This window comes from Triticum dicoccoides, chromosome 6A, assembly GCF_002162155.2.
Source record: "Triticum dicoccoides isolate Atlit2015 ecotype Zavitan chromosome 6A, WEW_v2.0, whole genome shotgun sequence".
NCBI lineage: Eukaryota > Viridiplantae > Streptophyta > Magnoliopsida > Poales > Poaceae > Triticum > Triticum dicoccoides.
In genome coordinates this window covers 573,179,397-573,186,451 of record NC_041390.1, presented here as the reverse complement: position 1 = coordinate 573,186,451, position 7,055 = coordinate 573,179,397, and positions in this window count along the sequence as shown.

Genomic DNA, 7,055 nt, shown 5'->3' with positions numbered 1-7,055 from the left:
CGGCCAGAGGGCATCCGCTGGGGAAGCCCGGTCTGGCCCTAAGGAAGGCGGCAGCGGGGCACTTTCCCCTGCTGATGAGGCGCATAGTATAGGGCTACTACTCGGCGCGTCGAGGGGATCTCGAGCTTGCCGGTCTGCGCGCCCTGGATCCGCCCCGATGCACGCCCATGGGGGTGAGATGGAGCGGTTGGCCGCACCCTTGTTGCGATGTGGAGGTGTTGGGCGCGGTTAGTGCGGTGTGGAGGCTATGGCCAACAAAAACCAACATAAGAAGAGGCAAGATCACCAGATGCCTAACTCAGGTGGTGGTGCTGCTCTTGGTTTGATGTCATATGTTAATGTTGTTTGCGTTGGGTATGGAGAGCCTAGGCACCATATGGATAAGTGCACTAAACCAAAAGCTTATTTCATCTGCAAGATGGTGAATCACAGGTGGAGAGTTGTCGCACTAGAAAGAAACCTCACATTGTTGCTAGGTATTGTGGTAGTGTTACTAGAGATCTAGGGTTTTACCATCTCGACATGCCTGATGTTAATGCTCAACACCTAGGATCACTGAAGAACATTGGAATAGTGTATACTGAATATGGCAAGATTAATACACATGAATTAGCTAAACAGTTCTAGGACATTTACAAAAAGATTGGCCCTCGCACATAAATGCACTTGATGACAGGACCTTCCTAGTTAAGTTCTCACATGAGATTACAATAGAGTATGTGGTTGGCTATCCTTGTTTTGGTTTGACTAAGGGGAGTGTGGTTGTTAATTTAGAGGTCTGGAAAGGTGGTGTTGATGTTATTGCCTCAGTGCAAGAGGTCTAGATTAAGATTAGGAAAATGAACCCAAAATGGTGTGACTAGACCATCATTGGTCTGATCACATCTGTTTTTCGTGTTCCTTGACATATTGATTGGCATCACAATTTCCAAAGTTTCTATAAGACTATCAGGGTGAAGATTACTTGCCAGGATTACGCCAAGATTCCTGAGGATAAAGTGTTTGGAATAGATGGAGAGTTGTCAAGGTCCTGGTTGACGTTGAGCGTCCAAGTGATGTAACTAAACTACCTGCTATTGAGGATCCTACTGAGGCTGTTAGACAAGAAACTATGGATATGTATGGGATTTCTGATAGAAACAACAACAATATGGCTAAAGATGATAGGTCCGGTAGAAGCTCTATGAAGAGATTCAATCAAGGTGATGGTTAACATGTCTATGAGAACATCAACTCAACTAGACATGTGGTTATGGACTTCTACAACAAATACTCGATGACTATGTTGGGCCTGAGATTCTACTTCTCTATTAAAAGGCCAGGTGCCCGAATCTCTACAGAATGCAAGGAGAGATCCTATTACAGTAGATCACCCAAAATAAAGAATGATGCTTTAACCTGCTTGGAGAGATGGAGATGGTGAGGAAGATGTACAATTTGTTTATGAAAATGGCCAGGATAGTAGAGACAGGATAATGCTGAAGATGACCAAGACACTAATGCTCAAGGCGATGCTGCTGTTGTAGCCCATGTTTCTATTCATCCTTGAGAAAGGTCGATTTGAAGAGCATTTCCTCGATTTCCTTCCAATTACCGCAGTTGCAGGTAAGAGGTGGGGCCCTATACAAGCAACGAGACAAAGTAGTGGGATTCAGTTCATTGGAACAACTATTATGCAAAGGGCTCATGAGATCAAACAAATTCAGAATCATGCGAAGCCTAAGAACATGACAGGTAATATCAACAAATCTTTTGTTTGTCTTTAACAATACTTCCTTTGAGTCAATACCTAGTAAAAAAGGTCTGGACGGTGACAGTCAATTTATTACCCGCATTCTGGCTATTCCACCCGATTTAAATTTATATATTGGTACTTTGGATGAGAGGACTCAAAGAACCGCCAGTTATGTTGCAAAAGAGTTTCATTTTTTTGAATTTTTTACTATTTATTTGATTTTACTGCTCACCGGGTTTAGATGAGCCGGGCTCCGAATTGAATCATCGTGTTTTTCTTTATTTTTAAGGGCACCTTAGACTAGTCAATTATGCCCTTGTTTTTCCTCCCCACCAAGAATGTTCGTGGTAATTTGTAGGAGTATAAACACCCTATGGTCACTTGTAAATGATCTCGCATTTGAATGAAAAGTGTTCTCACTAAAGGTGGGACTGGTGGGACCGTGGGCTTCCACTTTAACAATAGGGCCGAGTGGATTCTCATCAAATGGAGCAATTGCTGCCAAAATTACACATGTATAAGAGGTAAAAGGTCGAATTCACTTTAAAAAGGGCCAGACAACTTATCTTACACGTAGAACCTTTTTTCTTGTGAAGTACCTTATTACTTGCAACCTCCATTACCGCACCAAACTTTTTGCAACCCAAACTTGATCAATAAAAAACAGCTTTGCGAGATAATTAAGCATATTATTTACTTTGCCAATGTTGCTTGTCGTAAAACCACGAAGGTCGCCTTCGGTTTAGCTCCTGAAACTTCGTATAACATGGCGACAAGTTTCGGTTCCACTCAGAAGTTACTGTTACTGCAAAATTGTTTATGATATCCAATAACAAGCATACTTTTGTAATAAAGGTGCGCGAGTTACCTTTGATAGACGTTGAAATGTTCTTACGCGTGGAGATGCTAACTAAGGTTGGTGCTAAGCTTTCCAAGTCCTAACTAAACACGGTGTGTAATAATGAATAGATAAACGAACTGAACCCAACCAAATCTCGGCCTCTCAGCTCCAGTGATAGGAGGATTCGTTACCGCCTCCCAAAGTTTAAACTAACAGTTTGCCTAATTCACATCTACATGTTCTTTGAGAATGTCATATCTAAACTCTCACAAACATAGCAAGAATGAACAAAAAAATAGATCACAAATATAGTGAACATCAAATTAGATTTGAAATCATCTAGATGTGTCCTAAACAGACCAATTAATTAAAACTAAAACACGGCCGTTGTAGGCTCGAACAGCCAAACCCAGGGCCAAGGCCAGCGGCGCGCACTCGGGCGGCACTGGCATCGCACCTCCATCCGACGGCATAATGCCCCGACCACCAGCCCCCAGCGCAACTCACCGGGTCCCGGACGGTGCCCATCATCCATGGCCGATTCATGCGCGTTAACACCACGACGGGATAAGCTAGGCAGGCGCGGGTGATGGCGCTGCCACGTCACAGCAGAGATGGACGGCCATGGATGGACGCGGCGCGTGCGTGCGCCTACATCGCGGTCACCCTCGCGCGGCCGCGCAGACGCCCGACGCACGCGTACGAGATGTCGAGATGTGCTTGGTGCGCCCGCGCTTTGCTAGTTTTGCTCGCTTCTCTCCCGCTTCGGCCGGTGAAAACACTGGACCAGTCGATCGGTGCTGCGCGCCCGGACCCGTACGTACTACGGTGGATTGCTCTCCTCGATCCCGCGCCCGGGAGCAGGCCGGCATGGACATGGCCGCATGGAGCGGTCTGCGGTGCGCGCGCCGGGAAATGCAAATCACCAGAGGAATATTTGTTTGCTGCTTTGCAGGCTGGCAAGTGGGCAAGTGGCACTGGAGATTACGGACTACGGGTAGATATCAGGTGATACCACCTTTTACATGCTCCCATGATACAAATTTCGAAAAGTCATATTTAGATGTTTCAAAAAATTCTACAGCTCTAGACGGCACGTCCATCTCTCTCGCGCGTATCTATAGCCGGACCTCTAAAACCTGTCTCATACGCTTGGACGACCATCGGGTCACTGTCGTCATGATTTTTTGTTCTACACGGGCCACTCAAATGGTCGTCAAATGCCCGGGCTGATCGGCACCCATATCTAGCTCAAATATGGGATAGATATAGGGGCGCCTAGATGCACCGGGAACGCCCGCTATGTCGGACCTGACCCACGCTGACCGACCCGACCCCACATAAATTCCTCCCCATCTGTACGCCGGACCAAACCTAGCCACTTCACTCCCTTCCCCTTCAATCCCCTCTGTCACTCAAGCTCGTCTCTGGCTCCTTCCGGCTGTCTCCGGCATAGCGGGCAGCGGATTTGAGTCCTTCAGCTTTAGATCCGTCGACCCCGAGCTCATCTCACGCGGCCTCAAGGAGGAGATGGTCGTCCGGCTTGCGCCCGTCGTGCCCGGGAGAAGGCTCGTGCACGGCTGCTCTCGAACTCCATCCGTCGGGAATACATTGCGTCCGTCCAAATGGCGCATGTATCTGGCACTAGGCCAGTCGTAGCTGCCTCGCCGGAGGCCGTGCGGTCCTTCTAGCGACCGAACGTGCTGGCAGATGTGCAACCCCTCCGTTGGCACACAGATATTCGGGACGCACCATCGTCCCATAAGGCCATTGGACGCCGTGCCCACCGTGCAAGGCACCGGACGTGGGAGACGGCGCCAGCCCTTGCGGCAGCGGCCTATGTTGATGAGGCGGAGTCACATTCTCCGGCGCCCCGTATGGGGCATCAGTCTGGGTGACGCAACCGCATCGTGGTGGACGTCGGCGGCTCGTCCTCGGACTGATCCTTCATCGATCTGATGTCCACCGGCATCATTCGGGTTCCGAGCTCCGAGGAAGAAGAGTAGGGCATGCGAGACGGCGGCGCCTCGTGTCACATAAGCCGGCTCATGTCCCATGCCTTACTCTACCTTGCCGGCGACCGGACCAACACTCTGAGGAGCGCAGCCAGCCTACGGACATGGCCAGGGCGGAGCCGGGCGTGCGGGGAGCGCAACCGGACGAGCTTCGCTTAGATTAGATTTCACATTGCATGTAATAATATGGATTTAAAGTTTCTAATTTAAGATATCCGGATGTGAAATGCATTTTTTGAGCCGTGACCAGTTACTGTCCACGGACGCGTCTACGGGTATTTGAGGGGTTGGATTTGTCAAATCCGGCTGCAGATACTCTGACGCGGGAGGCAAAGTTTATACGACGCTTAACATACAATATAATCTGGGTGGTGCTTGAGTTAACGTACTTTAATTAGGTCTCGAGTTTGCGCGTGCCAACAAGATAAACTTCGAGTTACTTGTTTCGCTCTCACTCCCCGGGTGAAAAGCGATCGATCGAGCTGGACGGCCATGATAAAAAGCGGGAGGCGACATCGTACCACCGATCAACTTCGTGCGTCGGCAGTAACTCGATCACCTTTCTTTTCGAGTTCGATTCATTCTAGTACTTCACCTACAAGAAAACACACGATCGATCGACTCGCCTGATTGGCCACCGGAGCAGCAAATGGATCGATGAACTTGCGTGCGTGGTCACCTTCGCCGGCGACCATAATGTGACAGCATGACGATGACGAGATAGCGCGTGCATGCTGAAGCTGCAGGTGCCTTATGAGCGAAGCAGTACGTAAGAACTCCGTTCCATGCAGTGTGCAAACCCGGTAGAAATGGAGCAGGCGGCAGTACGTCCAGTGCGTCAGCAAATCAAGAATGGCTTGTGCGCGCTGCCTGACGGAGCATGGCTGCCGTCCCATGTACCCGCAAAAAAAAAAGACTGAACTAGATGATGGAACACAAACCGTGTCCATCCGGCCACCAATCTCTATCTCTATCTCTATCTCTATCTCTATCTCTACTACCTACTAGTAGAAGGCCCGTGCGTTGCCACGGGTTTTTAAATATTTTTACCGTGTGCATATATAAACATAATGCATATCAAGTTTTACGTGTAAACATAATTGAAATCCATATCACACAAAATATTCTTCGATACAAAATGTAATTCGATAATGTATACATAGAAAGACACGCGATGCACAAAATAAAGAAAGTGGTACAAAAACATAGTACTCTTTATTGTGCACTATATTACACAAGGTAGATAGCACCCTACATGACTTTTATGCTTAAGACCAATCATCTCACAAAGCATTTCCATTGTTATTAACCATTAATTAAAGACAACAGATGGAGTATTTTGTTACCTTTAAACAAATATTCCAAGATGCTGCAACCAGAACCTTAATACATTATGGAATTTCCTAACAAATATTACATAGACCCAAATATACAGCACAACATCCAATAAAAAATCATTATAATACACACCATCTAACTTAAAAGTCTGGCATATGAAAATTTAGACCTCCGATAGAAAACACTGAATTTCAGCAGGAAATATCAAATACATGCTTCCCTATCCGATGTATAAATATGTGTAATTCTCAATTGATGCACTTTTGAAATCTTCTAACTCACATAACACCATAATTACAGTGATTGTGCAACATATTTTTTAGAAAGCATGCATAAGCCTTTGAGTATAAACACAACTTTTGGTAGGGAGTCAATAACACCCCTAGGTAGCCAAGCCTTTGAGTATAAACAAAATTGATTTCTCAAGCTTTCTTTTGCTTCATGGAGCTGTAATTATTGCTAACAAAAACAAAATAGAAATCACATGATAAAAAAGAAACAACGCAATAGGAGAAAATGAGGCATACTACGTGGCCATGTCGCTGACCTGGCCATCACAACCTCCGAGACCAAGGGGCGAGGAGGTGGCGGCATCAGCTCCAATGAACCTATGACACCAAAATGATTATGTTTGCCGTCCTCGATCGTCGGCATCATCGACTCAGTGGTCGGTCCCCTTGTATCTTCTTCCCCATGGATCGGGATTGATTCGACATAGGATCAGAACAACAAATAAAATCGAAAGTCACAAAGAATTATAGCCTAGTAATCGACAACAAAAGAGTGTGAACGAGACTTTCAAACAGAAGGTACAAGTGAAGGAGTCATTTTGTGCTCAGTATATATGATGTAGTAATACATAATAACTTGTAGTGAGAAATTTTTTACACACATTCGCAAAGGCAGAAGAAATTTGATCCACACATACATACTAATCGAGCAATCATTTAAGGACAGAAGGAAAGCATATAAAAAATGTAAGGAGCGAACAAAAGCATCACGTGATATTACTGCTCAAGCATAATCAGAATATCAATAGAGCCTTCCTTCTAGTAATGCTCAGTCAGCCAAATTAAGAAATATCGGTAACACATGCATATCTATTAATGATATTAGTGAACAATGC